The sequence below is a fragment of the Cavia porcellus genome, unplaced genomic scaffold, assembly GCF_034190915.1.
Source record: "Cavia porcellus strain 051 isolate PalLab524CR breed Dunkin Hartley unplaced genomic scaffold, mCavPor4.1 scaffold_1, whole genome shotgun sequence".
NCBI classification, from domain to species: Eukaryota; Metazoa; Chordata; class Mammalia; order Rodentia; family Caviidae; genus Cavia; species Cavia porcellus.
Window position 1 is genome coordinate 242,918,977 of NW_026947484.1, and position 22,877 is coordinate 242,941,853.

A 22,877-nucleotide genomic window follows, 5' to 3' on the forward strand; every position below is an offset into this window, starting at 1 on the left:
TCAAATTCAGTAACATTTATATTAGCATACTCAAAAATGAGATACCTTGTTCAGTCTAACATCAATATTAAAGAAACTACAAAACCAAAGTGAAATTGAGTTACTAAATAAATGAGTTATTAAATAAATTCTTGTTCATAGAGGAGAAGTTTCAATATTTCAAAATGTCATATCTTCCCAATATAATTCAGTGTAATTTCAAACAAGATTTCACTTCTGCAGACATCAGCATGATGATTCTAAAGTTTATATGCAGATGAAAAAAAGCTTATAGAGTTAATATAGTATTGAGCAATAATAAGAACATTGGAGAACTGACATTACCTCACCATAAGACCTATTTTTAAACTATAACATTCAAAAAATTAATAAGCAGTACAACACATCATATGTCAGCGTGGTATTTATAAAAACTTAAATATAATAACTATGTCAAAGCAATAGAATAGTGAGTTCAGAAATACAACCATGAATAAAGTCAAACATTCTTTGAGAAAAATGCAGGCCATATAATACTGAAAGGATAGGTTTTAGCCAAGTAACTCTGAAACAAATATATAACCACAAGCAGCAATGTGACTTTACATACAGAAGATATATCATTCTGAAAATTAACTAATAATGAATTATGGATCTAAATATAAGCACCAAAATACAAGACAGCAGGAATAAAATAATGAAAGAAAATCTAGATGACCCAGAGTTGGTTGTAGTTTTAGATATGGTGCTAAAGTTGTGCTTGTTAAAAATTTGATAAGATGAAATGAGCTAATACTAACACTTTCTTTTCTGTGAAAATCAGCACCAACAAAATGAAAATAATCCATGTAGTATACTGAAGAAAACTACTTAAGTTTCTTATATAAGGTAGCATAAATTCACAAAATATGCTGGAAAATAGTAAGAGAAAAACTACATTGTTCTAGGTTCATAGTTTCAGTAATTTTGATTCATAGTATAGATACAATGCAATATCCATACATACTTTCCGTACACAAAAATGCATACAATTATGTCAGTTTAAAATGAAATAAAATTTAAAAAGCACACATCCTAAATGTGCATTAAACCTAAGGCCAAAACATAAAAGTAGAAGTAAGCATACAAATAGGACATATAAATCTTAGTAGAAAACAGAAAAGGCACAGATTTCAAATAAGCATGTAGAAAAGTTAGTCAAGCCAAATATCATGACGGAATAGTAGAAGAAAACTATAAGACCTACCATTACATTTCCATTAAAATAACCACAGATCAAAATAGTAAAAGTATCAAATTTCAGTGCACATGTGGAGGAGCAACAGGAACAGAATGGTGGGCATTGTAAAACACTGTAGTTACTTGAAACACTTTGGTGTGTTTTTACAAACATAAGCATACTTACCTCATGTTTTAGCATGCCAATTCTTTAGTGTTTAAATCAGTTTTTTTGGAAAAAATGCACACATGTTTTTACAATAACTTTATCCATGCTAGCCAAAAATGAGTCTCAACCATGATGCTTTTCTGCAGGTAAAACAATAGATAAACTTACATCTATCCAAACAGGGAAATATTAGTCAGCTGACATGTAAGTGAAGGAAATTAGCAGTGTATAAAAGACACAGAGAAAACTTAGGTGCTTAGTACATAACAGAAATCAATACAAAAAGGGTACATACTGTGTGACTCCAACTGTACAATGGGCTGGAAAAAGCAAAACTATGGATGGAGTAAAGTAAAAAAATTGTTACTAAAGAAGACAAGAAGGGAGAGGTGAAGGAGAAAGAATGGTGAATGCTTCCAGAAGAGGTAAATAGAAGGAACAGAGTACTTTTAGGACTGTGAAACTACTCCATGTAATATTATAATGATGTATGTAACAATCATTTTCCCCCAGACCTACATAGTATACAATACTGAGGATGAAGGTCAATTTAAACTGTAGATATTGAATCAAAATAATGTGTCAGTGTAGGTTTATCAATTATTAAAACTACATAGCTCCTTTTTAATGTTTATTGCAGACCCATTCTCTTTGTCAATAACTTGACTGCTAAACTGAACAAATTTCAAGTCATTCATCCTTGTCCTTTGCTGATGATTCTCGGTGTGGGGTCTGGATAGGTGCACCCACCACAAACTGCGGCTTGGTGATGGAGCTGGCTTGAAACCTTCTCTTTCCTCTCAATTAGCTCACCACCTTTAGAGTCAGCTCTTACAAATTTTAGTTTGTGTAAAAAATCAACGAAAATGCTTGGCAGGGATGTCACTTTTAGTTCATTTTCCAATAGAATTTCCATGTCCATTTGAAACCTCCCAGCCTCGGTCTGTTCTGTCCTTATTTCTTCTAGCATTCTGCCCTTCTGATTTATCACCAGTACTGTGCATCAAACTCTATATTTTAGCATTCTTAAGGCTTCTTGGGACAGCATCTACAAACCTTTCCAAATTTCTCCAACAGGTCAGTTCCAGTGACTTCTATGGTCAGGAATAGTCACATCGATGACTGCACTTTTCTGGTTCCAATATTCTATATTTGTCACTTTCCTTTTGCTTGGACAAAATACCTGATACCTAATAGTGGAAGGCCAGCTTCACTTTGGCTCCTGGTTTTAGAGGGTCCCATCTGTGCTGACTTACTCAGCAGCAAAAAATCAAGGTGAGGGCATGGTCAGCAAGAAAATTCATTGTCCTCATGATGGCAGGAAGCAGAGAACAAGAAAGGGGAAGACTTGGACAAGAGTATACCTTTCCCTGTCATGCCCTCTGTGACTCATCACCTCCCACTAAACCCACCTGCTAATATCCTAACCAGCTATCATTTCATCAATAGCTCAACTTGCTTATTAGCATAGCATCCCCAGGCTATAAGCACTCCCCAAAGCCTCACCTTTGAACATAGGAAATTTTGGGTGGGCTTTTTAGATCAAAACCACAGTATTCCATCCTGCCTCCCCCGCAACATCTCAGGTCAAATTTTTTTTATGCAAAGTGCTTTTAGTCCTTCTATGAGAGTTACCAAACACTTAACATTTTCAGCATTGTCCAAAAGTACAGGTTCGAAGTTTCCATGAGAACTCATGGTGAGGTTTAGATGTAACTTCCCTAAAACTCAAAAATAAGAAATGCTTCCAACTTACAGTACTTCAGGGTAAACCTTTCTTCCTAGTCTATATATCACCTATAGCAATACCCTGAATTAGAGTGATATTTTATCTTGTCTAGTATAGATAAAATGATTCCCAGGATTATTCTTGATTTCTCTTACTGAGGCATCATCAGAGGTACATGTTTGTTTAATCATTTACTTTTGTTCACTCCATCTTTTGCTGTGAAGTATGCTAATGGTAGCAAAAATATTTCATTGAGGTTAAGCTGATATTTCACTGGTGCCTAATATTCTGCTAAGAAGTATTTCTGACATGCATTGGTCATTTCCTTAAGAATGCAAAAACATGTTCTTTATGTTTAGAAAAATGATTTAAATATGTAATTATCACATCTCTGGAGCCATTTGGTATGAGTTCTTGTGTATTGAGGGAAGAGTACTGAAATCTGTTTTTCCACATAAATGTTTTATTTCTTATAATTTGTTTAAAAATATTTCTGGGGCCAGTGATTTAGCTCAGTGGCATGAACACCTGTCCAGCATGTGTAAGGTTGTGAGTTCAACCCCTGGTACACAATCTCCATTTGGTTGTTATTTTTCTGAAAAAGTTGAGTGATATCTCAACACTGGTTTAACTCTGTTATTTATTTATCCTCACACCAATATGAAATCACTTTCACTAAGTAGGTTTGCAAAACTATTGGCATTTACTACTGTAAATCATATCATTGCTCATGTTTGACCAGACTGCTTTTTAAATCTCTAAACCCTTGATACAAACTATAAAATTACAAACTTTTAGATCAGCAATCTAATTTCTTCCAATTATCTGCTGCAGTATTGGCAGGTACTCTGTTGAATCTGTACACTCACACTAGTCTTATTAAGTCTTCCTCCACTTGAGGAACTTTTAAACGATTTTTTAATTTAATTAAAGCCTTTTTTGCTGATGCTTAACTGTTTTCAGCAGTGCAGTGTAGTTTTCACAGTTGAATCCATGCTCATATACAGGTAGATTTGTTCTTAAGATTTGATACCCACTGCTGCTTTCTTAACTGTACTTTGATTTTCTACTTTTTGTTGACAATGGTAGTAATAAAATGATTTTAATTAGGACTTTTACCCTTCAACTTTGATGAATTTATTTCATGCCATGCTTTTCATTTTCTAACACTGGCTTTGATGTCATATATATTGTTCCATAGAGGTGACTAGAATAGAAAGCCTTGCTTCCTGTCTCCCTGGGAAAATATTCAGGTTTTCACAATTTAACATAATATGGTTATGGGTTTACTACAAATATTCCTTATTTGATTGGAGAAATCCATTTTATACCTAATTTGCTAAAAGTTCAGGTCCTAAATCATGTTGAATTAGTCTGAATACTCACTCAGTGTGATTGCCCATCTGCTATTTTATTAATTTGGTAAATTACATTATTTGACTTATCAATAAAATACAAAAAGGGCATAAACTTCATTTAGGATTTATCATGCATGGCATAAGCATGGATTGTTAAAATAACTTTTTAGTGGCAATGCTGTAATGTGTGTTCAAGAGAATTATTAGTTTGTAATTTTAAAATATCATGTTCAGAATTTGCTCTCTGCTTTGTACAGCCCTCATAAAAGAAGCTGCAGGATATTCTCAGATTCTCCATTTTCTTTTTCTTGCGATGAAGGGAAATTGAAAGCAAGTTTGCCAATTAAATCCTGATGGGCTTTGAAATTTCTGTGTATTTCAGTTGCTGAAAATTAGAGATCCTTCTGCCTCAGAAGCTTAAAAACAAATTATAGCTTAAAAACATGAGTCATCCTCTTTTGTCGGAAAAAAAGTACATTCTTTTAAAATAGCGGATAACATTAACTATTCAAAGTATTTAACTATCAGTCCATGGAGATTGTTCTGTCTTTTCCAGTAAGAATTTTTTTTTTATTTTTGAATTTGAAGTGCTTTAGTAGTTTCAAAGCTAAAACAAGCTTTTTGTGTCTTATTAATTTCTACATTTAAAAATGTGTATATTTAATTTTGCTTGTAAAATTGCTAGCATTAATATCTTAATTCTGTATATTTTTATTTACCTCTTCAATGAGTAGGATTTGTAGGAATGCTTACATATTTTATTCTTGATTTTGAAATTAATGTTTTGTTCTCAAACGGTTACCTTTGCTAGAGCCCTACACTCTTATTTGAAGAAATTTTGACTTACTGATTTTTCTCTTTTGATGACTAATTTCTATGTTTTCCATTTTAACTTTTAACTTTACTAATTTTGTCCATTTACTTATCTGTATTTAATTTGCTTACTATGTTTCATTTTTGAAAGCAAAAGCTTAGAAAACTAATGTTTCTCACTTCTCTAATAATAGAGTGCATGCTGAATAAGGATGCTAGCCCTCAATGTCTTCTACTGTTTAGATTCTATTGATTTATATATTTTTATTTATTGGATTTTGTTACTAAGGGTTACAAGTTTTTCTCATATACATGTTTCAAAGTATGTATACATAGCCCAAATTAGGACTTTTACATTAGAAGTTACCATAATTAATATTATAGCTACACTAAATAAACACTCATATGTGGTAATTATGTTTAGATTCATTAAAAAATATTTCATAATTTCTCTGGTAATTCTTTGATGCATTATCAAGAGTTACAAATGGGAATTATATAATTTTCAAATTGTTGTTTTAGATTCATTGTTTTCACTTATTTCTATATTAAATTATGATATAAAAATAAATGCTATATTACCTCAATTCTTAGAAATTTACTGGTAATTAGTTTGATAACCCAGTTAAATACTTTGACAGCTAGAAACTATTTAGAGATTCACTAGTAAATATGTTTGATAACCCAGTTTTGGATCACAGTGATGCATCTCTGTGTGACTGAGAACAGTGCTTTTGCTTCATAGTATTATGCAAAATTTTTTATTTCCTTAATGTATTTTTAATTTATCCACTAAATCCTAAAATACTGTTACTAAAATACACAAATATTTTGCACATTATTCAGTTTCTTCTACCTTGTGTATCTTATTTTAAAATCATTTATTATATGCACCCTCATTTATGATTGTACTATTTCCTTCATGCCTTTATCATTTGATCAGTATGTTTTCTTTATATGTAGTAATGCTCTTTGTTCTAAGATCTTTCTATCATGAATAGAAACATACCGTTTTACTTTTAATATTTTGTGTTATATATTTCCCAACATTATACATTTAGGCTGTGTCTATATAAACATGTATGTTATGCATATCAATTTTTCTAGAATTTTAAGTGTGAAATTCAGTGACAATTATTACATTCACAATGTTGTGCAACCACTATTTGTGCCTCGCTACAAAATGTTTATGTAATTCTAAGTATAAACTTAGACATTAAGCAGTTTCTCCCTATTCTCCATCTCTCTTCAGTTCTTGGGATCAACATAGCCATGCTATGTTTATCCTGAATAATTCATGAAAGGAGAAAAAATGTAAGCATTTGTACCTCGCTGATTTGTAACTTAGCAGAATGGTTTGAAAATGTATTTACATGTACCATACATATTTGTGTATATTTGTGTACAAATATGTAGAGTTTTTCTTTATATGTAATAATGTTCTTTGTTTTAAGCTCTATTTTTCTATCTTGAATAGATTCATGTCTTTTTACTGTTAATTTTTTATGTTATATATTTCCCAACCTTTTACATTCAAATACTATTTTTATATTTTATTTTTATTATTGTGGTTGTGCCCAATTGTTTATAAAACCTTTATGTACAAATGTTTTGAAAACCTATAAATCATGTGAAAACTTATAAATCATTTATATGTATATATACACACCATATATAGAGAAGTATATCACATGCTCTGAACACATATAAGCATGTAAGATTAATTTAATTTCTTCTGTTACATTTTCTCATATGCTTAATTTTTCTGGTGTTTACATTTGTAGATATGAATTTGTATCTTGTACAATTTGTTCTATATCTTATCTTTGTTTTTCTTAAAGTGTAGTCCAATGTCGGTGTCGCTCCCGGCCGGCAGGAAAGACACACGACAAGGTCTGGCGGTGGTCAGGCTTTTCTTTATTCTCTCCTTATACAGTCTGCCCCGAAGCCTCTACCGGTCCGCTCTCCGCGGCTCCTTCCGTGCTTCAGTCTGCCCCGAAGCCTCTACCGGTCCGCTCCCCGCGGCTCCTTTTGTGCTTCAGTCTCCCCCGGGGGTGGAGGCACTGGCTATATATAGGATTAATAGCTAGGCAGACTACCCTGTGAGGCGGGAACTTAGTGGGGTGATAAGAAACAGGTGCCACACAGGCGGGCTCGATGAGAGGGGTAATCCAGCTCAGGCTTTTGTACTTTCCCACAGGCCTCGCAATCACCGCGTCTGATGACTTGACAGTGCCACGGCTCCCAACAGTCCTCAAAGGAGAAATTCTTATTTTACCTGTGTGACAATGTATGCTTTGCCCATGTTTTAATCTTTACTTTTACTCTGAATTACTTTCAAGGTTAGTGATAGCTGTTTCAGCATTTTAAAATATTATTTGATGCTGTAGTTTCTGATGAAATGACATCCACCATTCTTGCCATTGCTCCTTTTTATAAAATATGACTTTTTCTCTGACAGCCTTTAAATTTTCTCTTTTTCTTTGGTTTTATCAGTTTTACTCTAATAGGCACAGTTGTGGTTTTCTTTACGCTTATTTTATTTATATTCATATTTATCTGAGCTTTCTTAATCTGAAATTTCTCTTTCAATGTTTGTAGAGAACGCTTGGCACTCGATCAATTTCTTCTTCCAAGTTACACTACTTCTAAAACTGTAGTTAAACATAGTGTCTACACACAGTTCCTTGAGAAGTCTTAGTATTTTTTTCTATTTAAGTTGAATAATATCTATTGCTGCCTTTTTAAACTCAATTTACATACAATTTATATTCGTCTACTTTTTTCCCATCAAATTTCCCATCAAAATATGTACATTTTCTTATTTTGAGACAATCTTTAAAAATATGTTAACATTTCATGGAACTTTTGTAATAATTTCAACATCTTGGTTTAGTTTTGTTTCTGTTGATCAATTACAATACTTTCTTCAAAAAATACCTAAACTTTTAGACTCTTTCCAAATATAGTAATTATGCTGAATATTCTAAACAGAGATCAAAATAAGTCTTACTGCAAAGTAGAGAAAAAGATGTATTGTAGCTAAATAAGTTTTTATACTTAATCCCTTTCCCTTCATTGAACATTCATATTGAATTTAATAATGGTTGATACACTGTGCTAACCTGAGAGGTCTAGAAGCTTATCTAAATAACTCAGCAGCTCTACCTCCTGGGGTGTAGAAGACATGCCTTTACTTCTACAATATTGTTGATTGTATGAACTTGAGAAGTTTACCTAAGTGACTCAGCAGGGAGCCAGAGATGTTGTGAATGTTACATCCACCCAAGGGCAGGAAATCTGCATATCATAAAAGGGAGCTGAGAAAGGCCTTATTGCTGAGTCTTTGAAGGAGCTCCTGTCTTTGTTTTTAGCTTGGAGTCATTTCCTGGCTTGTGGTGCAGGCTGGTGGATCAGCTTCCACTTGAAACTCTTCAGCTCTCTGTCACAGATCGGTTGGCCTCCTGGTACACACCAGGAACACTGCAGTGAGCACCAGGCCTTGGCTGGACCCTTCAGTCTCCAGTGTGCGAACACCATCTGCACACTCCCTCATACGAGTGTGGCTGGTCATACTAAGCGAGTCTTGTAACTTCTTACACATTGGTATATGTTGGATTTTATCTGTTTATCTAATAAACTTTGATACATAAATGATCATCAAGGCCTATAAATCATTCCATAAAAAAGCAATCTATTTAACTCTGTCCTCCAAAAAGAATATTCCAAGTTTATTTCATCACAGAAATTGAGGAAACTGCCTAAAATTTCTTTGTTGAAAGCTAGATTGACTGAAAAATGGATAAAATCTACACAGATATTTCTTTTTAATGCTTAGTACTTGACTATTTTGAAAAAAAAAGACTTCCTCAGTGTAGATTAATTACTTCATTAAAACCAGTCTGAATAGGTAAGAATGACAAAATGCATGAAATTAATAAAATATTATAAATTATATACCTATTATTTTGATAAACTAGTTATTTTATAACATGTTAAGAGGCCACACAGTCTTTATTTTTACTACCACAAGATTATGCTGTTAGTTTTGTTTAGTTGTAATGAATTTATACATAGAAATATTTCTGTAAACATCTTCTGTAGTTTAAGAATATGCCCTTGTACAGACTAACAGTAATTAATTCACATGGAGCTTTTATAAAGAATCAAAATGTAACTATGAAAATCTGATTACTCTGTTCTAAGAAATAGTCAATTAAATCAAAATATGGCAGTAATGAAAACCATTTTAAAGGAAGAAATTCAGAGAAACCTGGTAATGTTTTAAATTATACTAGCATCTTCTATCAAAAAATAAAAAGATTGTTCTAATTTCTCTGAGTCTCTTAAGAGATTTTTTTTCTCTACTTGACAGAAAAAGTACCTGATAAAGTCAGACTAGAAACTTCAAAATAAGCATTCTACAGAAAAAAGTAAAATATATATCTGATCACAATTTAAACAATACATTTCTGATAGGCATGGGAGCACATGCTTGTCATCCCAGCATTTGAGATCCTGAGGCAGAAAAGTCTCATGAGCTTGAGGTCAGCCCGGGGTACATAGTGAATGTAAGGCCAGCCTGAACTACACAGTGAGACCTTGTTTTTTAAACAATGCATCAATATTCTGTTTTCAAGTATTTCAAGAAGTTAACAAAATACCAAAGATCTAAAAGAGTCAAAATTAAAAGTAGTACAAAAATGATGGAGGGTCATCTCCCCTAAGTTTGATGGAAAACAACTGCCTTTAGGTCCAATTCAATGCACTGCCACTTTGAAACTCTGACCTGGATTTATGAAAGAGCCAAGAAGTACATCTCTTCACCCAACAGAAAAAAAAGCCTTACTTTCAGGCTGACAAGATTTCAAAGCTTAAAACAGTGGATTCCCTGAATTATTTCTAGAGTTTTGACAATTTAAAAAGACAGCAAAAATAATGAAATTCTTAAAAAAAATATTTAGCATATGAAAATGCTTTTCATTATCACTTTGCTGTGTAACATGTTAGTAAATACATTATAAATGCACAGTGTATTATGTCTTGCTTTGCTTCTCTTCAACCTAGGTCCTTGACACCGAGTCACATCCACAACTTTTTGTTTGTTTTGTTTGTAGACAGTATCCCTAACTCAGGAAGTTGTTCTTGCTGTGCTTGGTCTTTCCATCTTCCTGGTTCCAACTGTCAGAGTGCTGGTTCCAACTGTCAGTGTGCTGGTTCCAACTGTCAGTGTGCCACAATGCCTGTCAATATGTGATTTTTTTCCTATTCTGGTAACTTGAATATTCCTCTATATTTCGAAGACTCAGTTTCTTAGCTATGTGCCAATGTCCATAGGGATAATGAAGAAATTTATACTAATAGAGAATCTTTTTCCAACTCATTTTTCTTCTAACTTGGTTTTTGGTGACTTATTATGTGATTTTTTTTCATTTATTTTTCACAGGATCTGGTTGAGAGTGGTTCCCCTATCCAGCTAGGACCCCCACAAAAGGTAGGTGGTGTCTTTTCTCTTACTCTTAGGTGAAGGAAGCTTCACTTGGCAGCTGCCTGAAAGAGAAGAATATTGTGCTGCTTATACTGCCAGGATGCAGTACATTAAGAAGATTGGATGTATAAGAAAGATATCATAAAGAGACACTGTTGAGAAAGTCTGCTCTTTAGGTACATCAGTGTTCACTGTGATCCTACCATCATGTCTCAAACCCCTTGAAGTTTAAAAATGTCTTACTGACAAACACATTTATTTGAAATTACTCCTGATACACATTTTCATGACATAATATTTATTTAAAAATCATTCATGCACATTAAAGCAAAAAAATCACCAATTTGTTGTTAAACCTATATAGATAGGCAAGTATTTTTACCTGAATTACAGCCCCAGTCTCTTCAACAAAGTATTATTGATTTTCATTTGTGTAGTTTATTTTGTAGTCAAATGTGAATTAGAACTGGTTAAATAGTATTTTCTAGGGTATTTTTATTATTTCATTAATCATTTTATAATTGCTAGCATTTTCATTAACATCATGTATTAAAGTAAAGGCAAGTTAATTTCATTTAAATAATTTTCTTTCTATGTAACTATTTTCTGAAGTCACACAATTTTGTTATTAATACTTGGTTAATTCAGATTTGGCTAGGTCAATTATACATACTTTTCACATTGACCCATGTATATAGTTTAGCCAAAATATTTTCACAACTGTCTTTACAGACCTTTTCAAACATGTCTCATTTTGAGTATTTATTTGTTCCATTAAAATTGAATATCAATAAAATAAAATATTAACAATTATAAATCTTCTTATACATTAAATTACTTCAAATACTAAATATTGAAGTTCAAAAGTAACTGTATACTACTTGAAATCTTATTGCTAATTTTATTCTTCTATTATTTATAGAAATAATTTCAGTGTCACTATTAACATATTTTAAGACCATTTTTATCTTTACATTTATTAATTTAGAGAGTATACTAATTTTCTATTGTTCTCTACCAGAATTTTTATTTGTGTTTCCTTTATAAAACTAGTAAAGCTTTTCTTTATGCTGGAACTTTGAAGTATATTTAAAGTAGAAAATTATAGTAAGTTGACTGTTCGCTCTCTATGAAGGTACTTCCATTTGATTTACTTAGATTCTATGGTTGATAAAGTCAATCAAACAATTACTAGATTTACTAACCTCTGTCTTAATTGTCTGAGGAAATTTAATTCAAAGCAGGTGAAAAACGATTTGTTCTATTTTAAAACTGTTTATATTCTTGATTTTTAACTTCAAGACACATACATTTAGTTTAATATCATCCTGTAAACACATGAAGTTTAAAAACAAATTTTCTAGATAGATAAATCTGACATATTTCTTATCTGTGAAAATATTAGTATTATCCTGGTATGATTAGCTGAATAACCAACAGTTCAGTTGATGAACTCTTTCTATAAATTTATTCAGTTTTTAAAATTTCATGATGCTATAATTATCAAAAATATTCACGTATTTTAATTATTAGTGAAAATATGGTAAAATATTCACAAGTTAGTGTTGGTAAGAGAAAAACAAAAAATAGAGTATATTTGAAAGGTAATACACAATTATATTTTAATTATATTTATAGTTTTTAGTTTTCTTTTTTCTCTCAAATTATAGGGTCTTTTGGAAGCCAAAAGTCTGCAAGTTGCTTTTAATACATCGAATAATGGCAAACTGAAGAATATCCACAGAGTAAAATTTATCAGGAACCAGCTCATTAAGCAGAGAAGCCTTTGAGTTGCTGGGACTGGGAAATTTTTAATGCCTGAACATAGGAGTGTTAAATGAGGCCAAACAGGAAAAGAAACACTTTGAGGAAATTACTCTTTGCACAAATTGGGGTAAAATTGCCCCTACTGTGCCTATAGAGTCCAGAGAATGCTGAGGGAATCTGACATTGAGAAGATAGATGGATTAAGAGAAAAGAATGTAAATGTTAAAATTGATCTTTATGATTCCAAAAAAAAAAAAATACTGAAGGGAAACCAAGCCTTCTATACAATCCATTTGACAGAACCTCAGTGTGCAAAGACTCCTGTATAATGTTTTAGCAATTTCATGGCTTTCAAGACTTTCTGCTCTTTGTGAAGAGGTCTTAACAGTGAGAACTTGGATCTCAGTGCAAGATACAATGGGATATGTAGAAGTGGAATGCAAATGCTGTATGATACACAACAAAAAACACATTTTAACCAGTGACTTACTTGAGTTTCTCAAAATTTCCCATGCATTATCTTTGCCTAAGAAAATTTCAAAAATAGCAATAATCTAGAAGGGTCTAGTACAAAATCATAATGATATCTAGGTGATTCTCACTAAGTCATAATGCTTGTTGCACATTTAAATAGCTAAAATGTATTCATTCTTAAAAACTGGATTAGGCATATAAGGCAATACTATAGTCGAGTATATATATATATATATATATATATATATATATATATATGTATATATATAAATGCATACATATATTCAGTCTTACACTTGTAATTTAACAAAATGAACTTTGTTCTTTCTTCATCCAGGGTACCACATAGCATGATAAGTTTGGAGTGTCACGACATGAGGGAAGTAGAAAGAAGACGTTGCAGAGCTGGAGGCTGTATTGGGTGAGTTGGGGTGACTGTGAAAGAGGAGGGTATATTCTGGGTTGAGGGCTTCCAGAAAGCAAAAAGTAACTTGATGACTCATCCTCACCTCTCATCCAGATGAGTGAAGAAATGAATAATAGTAAAGTTGCCACTCTTAAGTAAATATATGACACAGGAAATAATTACTTGAATTATTTTTATTCTGGCATGCAAAGTACATTGATATGTTTTTAAATGTGCCCAAACATTTTAGATGTTTTGTGAAAATTTTGTTTTGCTAAATTCAGCAGCCTAACTCTGAGTTGTAGGTTATAGACCCTTTTACTCTCATGCTTGTTTAACAAATAAGTTAGATAGAAGGAAAAGTAAAGGACAGGAGGTATAGGGGACAAAAATAAAGATGTATTTAAGATGTGTTATGTAAATGTACCAACCCCATACAAGGAACATAAACGTTATGTACAGCAAATACGTGCAAATAAAAAGTAAATAATAAAATTGGGTAATTTTGTTTTAGAATATGTTCAGTCCTGCACAAGCAAATTTGATATTTTCTATATAATTCAGGCTTAAAAACTATTTTCCTGGCTGTCTGTTCACACAGATTGAGATGGATAGACTATTTATGAGTTTCAAAGATGAAACCTTGATGACTAAGGAAACAAAGTCCCTCACAGAATGCTTGTTATAGTTTGTGTTTGGATGGATATTCCTCCAGAACCTCATATGGTCTGGGGCGCTGGCCTTTCAAAGGCAGCTGAGTCTAGAGTTGGTGATGGGTTCATTGTCTAGCGCTGGGATTGGCAGTGTCAGTGCTGCACCCACCGGGGCTGGCTAATCAGCATACAATTAGGGAAGGAAAAATGGGTGCTCCTCCTTTTTGCCCTTTTCCTTCTTGCTGCTTGTCGCTGCCATGAATTGTTGCCCCTTAACCACACCACCCTGCTTTGGAACCAGTTAAGTAATGACTGAAACCTCGAAAATCTGTAAGTGAGATAAGCTTTTTTTCCCTAAGTTTGAGAGTCACATATTTTTTTCTCCAGTAACAAGAGAAAAGTAACCAAGACAATGCTTAAGCCTCTCTTGCATCCTCAGAAAATTGTTTGTTTTATTTTCACTGAGTATAATGACATAATTTTCTTCAAGTGTCCAATAACATTTTTATTGTTGTGTTTGCGAGTCTGTAGTTGTATGCATTTGTTAAGAAGGATGTGAGATACATAGCTGGGCATTCCGATAGAGCTACATCCTCTACCTTTTTAGTTTTATTATTTTGAGACTGGGTCTCATTAAGTCACTAATTTGCACAGACCAGGTTCGAACTTACAATTAGTCCAACTTACAATTATCCTTCTTCCTCCTCATGTAGGGTAACCATTACAGGAACGTGTTTACTCTCTAACTAAAAAGTATTGTATGTTAAAATTTCTGGAGTGTTCTAGTCATCTGGTCACAAATAGGATTGAATTTCCAATATATGTTTCAAAGGGTAAAAGAAAATATAAATGTAAAATTGAATCCATATTTGATTTTATAAAAAGAAACATTAAAAATATAGGAAGAAAAAAATTCATTGGTAGAAATCAGCTGAACCTAAGCAGAGCATTTGATGATAGTGCCTAAAATCTTTTTCAATGTAGAATTTAGGGACATTCCTCTGCAAATTTAAGATGTCTTAAATATCATAAGGAAATACTAGACCCCCAAAGAGCAACATAAATAAATACATAAAAAGTAGTAGGAGAAAAGTATATACCTATGTCATAGGAAAAGAAACACTAATATTTCAAAGTAAAGAAAGAAGATAGTAAAATATGACGGTTTTTCATAAGTTTTAGAATAGAGAACCTGTGCGAGGTGAAAAACAGTTCTGTATGATAAAAACTCGAAGAAGTTTTACTATAACGTCACGTAATTACTTCTGGAAAGACAATCACAGAATCACACCACTTCTGGAGAAAAAGTTGAGCCCTCAAAAAAAAAAAAAACAAATTAGTATCAGAGTGCATTTGCAGAGTAAAAGCAAGAAAATCAAAGTCAGATTAGCATTTGGAGTGTCATTCCATTGGTGATGGTTGTATTAATTTTAGAAAGGTGAGAGAGGGAGCAGTTTTAATGGAGAGGTCAGTTGGAAAATACAGAACCTGAATGATGGGGAGCTGCACTGTAAGCAAGGAGAAATAGGCATGGGAAGGATTTGACGAATGGGGAAAATTACTGCAATAAAATCCCAGAAGTTTGTGGGTTATTAGGAAGAAGGAGAAAGATGACCCTGGATTCTGATTTGTCTGTCAGGGAAGGAAGGTCATTAGCTAAGACTGGAAATACAGAAGGTGAGAAAGACAATGATATGAATAAACCAAATCAGATTTCTTTAAAAGACAGCTTAGGGGAAATGCATTTCAGAATCACCAAGTACATGAAATTCTAGGTGCAGAAATGGTAAAACACGGAGAGAAAGAGAATGATATTCACCAACACTGGAAGATCACACTGCAGAGAGAAACAAACCAATGACAAATCAGGGATGGTCCTGATGGTGAGAATACAAGCACCAATTTAGCACAGTGTGGATCTTGCTGAGGAGAGATGAGGAGCAGAATGCAGTGGGCAAAGGGAAGGGAAAAGGCAGCTATTGCATGAATCCAGGGCCTGCTGAAAGAGCTCGGATGTAGCTCCACAAAGATAATTTTTGCAAACTACCTAGAGTATATTAATGGAATGGAAAAATGAAAACCAGGTTGCAGTGGGTGGAACGAGCAAATATAATGTGTGGAAAGCAAGACAAGAAATATTCTCTCTAGTTAAAAAATATATATATGTCACACACAAAGAAGCTTATTCTCTGGAAAAGAAAACCAGGGTGAAATAGTGAACCAAACTTATTTTTGAGGAAGAACATGCCTTTGGCTTTTTAGTGCAAGAGAGGTTTTATTATTTTTATTCATCAGTGATGACACTGTGATTAATACCTGGTAAAATAGACATTACACTGCATCTGATATTGTTGTGGCCTATTTTTCCTTAAAATTCATGACTATCTCCCTGTATAATTAAAACCATAGATGTGTGAGTTACATCTGTTGATGGATATGGAGGTATTGGACAGAATCCAGTGTGCTTTATTGTTGTAGATGTTGTGTTATCAGATGTTGTTGTAGATCTTCTCCCCTGGGGTAGTTTTTATGGAGATGAATTATCTAACATCTTTCTTATTATCAGTATTGTTGCCATTCTCAAAAATGAGTTGGAGAAGTGGTCTTCAAATTTCATCTTTTAGTATGGAGATGTTAATTTATTATCTCTTCAAAAGATTACACCATCCTCCTCTTTCTCTAATGTTTCGGTGTCTAGACTCCTTCGAATTAAGAATTGGTGGAAAATAAAACTCATCCCACTGCTTGGGTGAGAGACAGATGGTTTCCTGCCTGCTTCATTCGGAAAAGAGGTGAGAGTCTAAATAGTCTCTGTGCTTTATTTCCAACCAAGTCTTCTACTTTCATTATTATTTTTTGCAATCCAAGTGGTTGAAAATTCTATGTCATACAGTAAAAATCTATTTGATTTCTGTTGATTTCCTTTGCTTTGACATATTTATTTGCTTGCATATAGATTTCAGCATCTTCTACTCTAACAGTGTTAGCATTTATTTATGTGTTTCACTTTCAAAATTGCGTTTACTTTTCCTGGCTTCAGTGTTCTCTTATGTGCTTTCTGCTTACATATTTATATATTTATTCAGTTTTATACCATCATTATGACATTGTGTGAACTTTAGAGAAAACAGAGATAAATTATTTAAGTCCTTCTTGTTGAAGCAGAAATCTCAGGTTCCTCAAATTTAAGATGGCAAGTGTTTATTAATATTGGGTGAGATATGTATGCAAACTTTTAAATTCTTTTTTGTCATCTAATGGGAAAATATTCTGTTTAAAATGTTGATAGAAGCAGTCTCAAGTAAATTAGTCTAAAATTACTATTCATGTCAAGTAGCATAATCCTTTTATTTATATTCATTGTATATATACATATTGTAGTTGAATACATGCTGAAAATGCTTGATAAATACTAATCATTGAAATATTTATACTAGAAATTAAAAATTAATAGATAGTAATGCCATGAAAGTATAATTACACAGGTATAATACTTTTAAATGTTCCTTTGTATATATACAAAAATAAAAATTGTTTTCATTTATGTAACAAATCTATACATACACGCTTACTTTGGCCAAACACAATAACCTAATGTAATTACTGTGATTTCTCTTTTGACATAAGGATATAACAATTTAATTGATTAAATATGAATGAAAGAGTAGAAATGACATTTTTCCAATGAAATATGCCTCAAATAGTTAATATTTTAAAACTCGGAGAAGTGGCTCCTGCCTTCAGTATTACTACCTGAGGCTTGGGAGGCTGAGGCAGAAGAACTAACAGCATGGACAACCTACAGTGATCCATCTCAGAAACAAATTTTTTTAAAAAGCGTTACCTTTTCTCACAGATACATCCAAATACTTGTGATAGCTTCCATGATGGTAAGACATTTTGCCCGGGGTTTGATGTTCCCACCTTTTGCCTTACCAGGTCTCATCCCACGCAGACAAATTTCCTGAAAGAAACACATCACAGAATTTTGAAAGAGTGGTGTCTGCTAGATGGCGGATCAGGAGACCCTGAGCTTATGTACCCTCCAAGGTACAGCTCAGAAGCTATCCATGAACATAGAAACTAGAGGAGAGATTGTAGGTTAGTGAAAGAGCCACACCAGGATATTAGAAGAAGCATCTCAAGAATAACTTCGACAGAAGAAAAGAAAGAGCAACTTTAAGTTCCTGGTATGTTTCTATGACCCATGTTCCAGAGAAGACGCTCCTGGCTTCAGTCACCCCTGGGCCTCGCAGGGGACAGTGGACCCATCATGGGCTTCCCCAGATGCCAGGGCCAGGCTGGATAAACAGATTTAGTTTCATTTCCCTTTGGTAGAGTGGTGGAACTAGCATGGTATAATCAATGCAGAATTAGGAAGACAGAGGGTGAGGTAGAGAGAAAAAGAGAAAGTAAGGATACATAAATTAATTGCTTTAATAACAATCTGGTAACTCTTTTGAGAGTGAGTTACTACAATTTCAAGTTTTGGAAGTAAAAATGCATAAGATGCATTTTTAAAAATTTATGTTTTACTTTGTCAAACATACGTGAATTAAAGGTAAAACAGATTTTGTAAGGATATTATAAAACCCATGTAGTGCTTTCTACTCTTCTGAAGCCAGTGTTTTCTTTCCTGGCAATTGATTGCACATGTATCTTTTATTAGCATGCTTACCTTGCTGTTTTTGGTTTGGGTTTGGGTTTTTTGGTTTGGGTTAATATTCTTAGCCACTTTTTATTTTTATTTATTTTTGCATCTTTTTATACAAATCTTATTCTACACTCTCCCAGTTTAAAAGTAGTACATTTTGTTTTGATTATTAGGGTCAGCTTGGGACTAGAAAAGACAAAACAGAATAATAATGCATTTACAAAACAAGATGACAGCTGAATGGCAACCTCCAGAATAATGAAATCCAGCCTGTAATCTTCCCTATACACAAAATCATATAAAATTGTATAAAGAAGTTATAAGGCCAGAAGCCATCCAAATCTCAAAAGAAAACAGAGGAGGAAAAGTCCTTCACACTGACCTTTAAAGTGATTGTATAGGTATGAAACAAGAAACACAACCAATGAAAGAGATCAAATAAACAATTCGGGCCTTATCAAACTAAAAATTCTTTACTTTTTATATTATTTTTCTATAAAATTAAAGAAAATATTTACAAGTACTATTCCACGTTACACAAATATTCAAAATACTAAAGTAAATCACATGAATCAACAAGAAAGTAAGAATTATAACTCGTCTCTGAGTAAAAACTTAAAAAGGGATCAGCACAAAGACTCTCGACCCACTCTCCAGTTCCACAAAAATAAGTATGTCAAACTCAGAATAAAGGAATAGAAAATTTCTTCCTCTGAAAGATAAAGTTATGTGTTTCATAGTGACTGCACTGATTTAAAAACTAATTCTAGGTGCTTCCAATAATTCTGAAAAAAATTCATGCATCTTGATATGAAAAATAACTGTATGTCTATGTGAATCCAAAAGTATAAAGGCAGAGAAAAATAAGTAACAATACACAATTAATAACTCTAAACATATTAATATATATGTACCTTGAAATATTCGTGTGTGATATCAATCATGCTTTAAGTATTTGCTGTTAAATTTTAAATTTTAGAAACTTGCTCAGTGATCTAGTGACATGCTTATCATACTTAAGGCCCTGTTTTCAATCTCCAACACCACTAAAATAAAATGAATTTTAACTCTTTGAAATTTCTTTTACCAAGCTAGGCAAGAACGATCTTGGCTCTTTCATTGTAAAAAATGAGTGGTCATGTGACTGAGATGTATTTAGGCATTTGCTTTGTTTCCTCTCCCTCTAGTATCACATATATACTCAGGGCTATTCTCTATGACTGCTTTATTAGTAGGATAACCTGTGCTATAATTAATTTAAAAATTATTTGGAAATATTTGATAGTAAAAAAGTGGTAACTTCTGCTCATCCAGCCATACATTTTTATCCATAATTTAGTTCTTTCTAAAGAGCTAACTAAACCCACTCAATTATCGCCAGAATTTTCTCTTTTGTTTGTAACGCAGCCAAGAAACAATGTTTAACTGTACTGGAATGTATCTTATTTTATAACTTAATGAATTAGGTATCTATTAATTTTCCTTTGCTATTTAGATTAGACCCTGAACACTGCTTCATTCTTTGAAAAACGTGTAAATCTGACATCATTTGGGTTCAATCTTCAATTATTTCATTATAATAGAGCTGTTTTGCCATAGACCTGTCTTACATAATGTGAATAATATGAACATGATCTAAGACATTTTTTTTGTGTGTCAGTTAGGCTTAAGGTCTGACAAAATTGGTCAGTGAGTTTACATTTTTTAAAAAATATAAAGCCACAAGAGAAAATGCTATTTGAAGCTAGTTTTAGTCACAAAGCCTGGGAAATCTGAGAAAGAATTTATTATAGATTTACTGAAATATTTCGTGTAAAATATTCTACCCAAGGGAGAACACAAAAATATCATAGTTTTTCCTTAATTATTTGGCAGGTGTATGCTATTTTATTTTCTCAGTGGAATTAATTGTGCCAATTAATGAGACTATGCATAGGAAACTTTCATCTATAGGAAAATTCTATTCTTCTAAGGCTTTTAAGCCTCTGTATTTCCTTTTAAAACTAGTAAATACAATCTCATTTCAATAAGTCATCAGAATCTTACTGCTACCAGTTCTCCCTTCTAAATTAGTAGGTAACTTTCAGACAAGACTATATCATTAATTATTAACCCATTAATTTTTAATCCATTCATTGAAATTTCATTGTATTTAAGAAATATTTGAGTTCTAAGAAATTCTTACAAAATGATAGCAAACAAATGAAGCTTGGAATCAATAAGGTATGTACTCCAGGATTTTGTTCATCATCTTTGCTCATATATAAATAAAATTGTGACTCATAACCTAGGGTTAGATAACCCAGAATTTCTTCTAATAGGGAGAACATGACATAGGATAAATATTTTTATATTAAAGGTACTGATAGATTTCCTTTTGTATGACCCCATGATAAAACAGCACACATATGCATGCATGCACATATATACACAAAACGTTTGTAACATGAAGAATATTGTTACCATAACTAGTCAGCTTATATTTTGAATTCCATATTAGGTTCAATTTAATATAGACACTTGTACTAAACAGACCAAAATAAATTACAATTGTGAAAGATAGGTTTTAACACTCAATGTAACTCCAGAGAGTTTACTACTAAAATTTTACCCATGCAAATATCAGTTGGTCAATGACCTTTTCCCCAGCAAACATGAATGCTTGGCTTTCCTAGATAGAAAGATTTGACTATGTGGTTTTCATAATTTTTGTTACTTTGTCATATAATATTGGTTTAAATTAGTACAGGGAGGGTTATGGTCAAACTAAAATATAGGCCAAAGAAAATATATTAAAAATAGAAACTATTTTATAGCTAACTTCAATATGATTATTTTGAAAACTAAATAATGAGCTCAAGTCAGCAAGTGTTTTGAATAATTTTAACCAAAAATCTTTCAAAATATAAAAGAATGCATATGTGTGTGTGTGTGTGTGTGTGTGTGTGTGTGTATAAGCTTTGAGGGAAGTAATTTCTTTTGACTAATTTTTTGCTCTAGTTCCAACAAGTATATATATATATATATATTTCACAAGAATGGAATCATGTATTTCACTTAAAATGTATTTAAAAATAACTAATCATTCATATTAACTTAATATTTATGAATATAGTTAATAACAATTTTTATTCTTATATATCATATTTACTATATTAATCTACTTTTAATCTGGGAAAATCCAAAAACTGTGAGCTTCTATTATTTTTTATATTTATACATTTTAATGTTTATCTTGCCTTAATATTCATCTTTTCTCAGAACTATGAGATGTCAAAATAAAAAAGTATTTGAAAAAAAGTTTATATCCAGATAAAGTCATATGATTATATTTCTATAAGTGATAATATCTCAAGTGTTTTTCAAGCTATAAGGACAATTTTGGTTTTCTAGTTTGTATATCATCAAAACTAAAATACGGGGGCTGGGGATTTAGCTCAGCAGCATAAGTGTCTGCCTTGCAAGCAGGCAGTTGTGAGTTCGATCCCTGGTACCAATAAAAAGGAAAAAGACAAAAAAAAAGAATAAAAAAAATTAAATAAAAATAAAAAAAAACTAAAATACGATTTCAAAAACTCACAAAGTAATGATTTTTCTAGTTCTACATCATAGCAATAATGTAAAGAAAATGAGTCTGTTAGTGTTTCAGTAGAAGAGTTAATTCATTGGTACTAGCTTATACTTTAAGAACTGTTTTATTAACCTGAGACATACATCTGAATCAGGCAATTCATAACTCTAACCTTGCTTTCCCATTCATGAACCAATAGCTGTATTTCCTGAGCATAAGAACTGAAATCCAGTGGTGTGTAGTAATGCACAGCTGAAATGTTACTAATTCAGTATCCTTACCCAGTATTCATCTTTTTATATAGTCAACTGATATTAATAAGGATAATAAAATATATAATAGGAAAAGAAAAGTATCTAAAATACTGTCTTTTGTAAAACAGCATTCACATAAAAAGAACACAATTACTACCTTTTCATTCAACATAGAGTTCAGTTTTTGAAAGTAAACACTATAGTTTCGACAGTGCAAATAAGATGGAATTGCCCTTTGTTAAAGGACATAACCTACTCCCAATGGGGCAAACCTTGGATGATTTCTTGTCTCTTGAGTATTTAAGAAGTCAATATCTTTGAGTCAGAATATGGTAGTGTATTGT

General features: G+C 32.4%; 1 long non-coding RNA gene across 1 annotated transcript; it reads left to right on the plus strand.

Annotated features, from left to right (window-relative positions):
• The first annotated feature begins 10,448 nt into the window (after nt 1-10,448).
• Nucleotides 10,449-22,135, plus strand: LOC134474850 (uncharacterized). Its single transcript, XR_010045742.1, has 5 exons — nt 10,449-10,539; nt 10,713-10,760; nt 13,333-13,416; nt 16,753-16,846; nt 17,994-22,135. It is a non-coding gene; the product is annotated as an uncharacterized LOC134474850 (long non-coding RNA).
• Nucleotides 22,136-22,877: the final 742 nt, after the last annotated feature.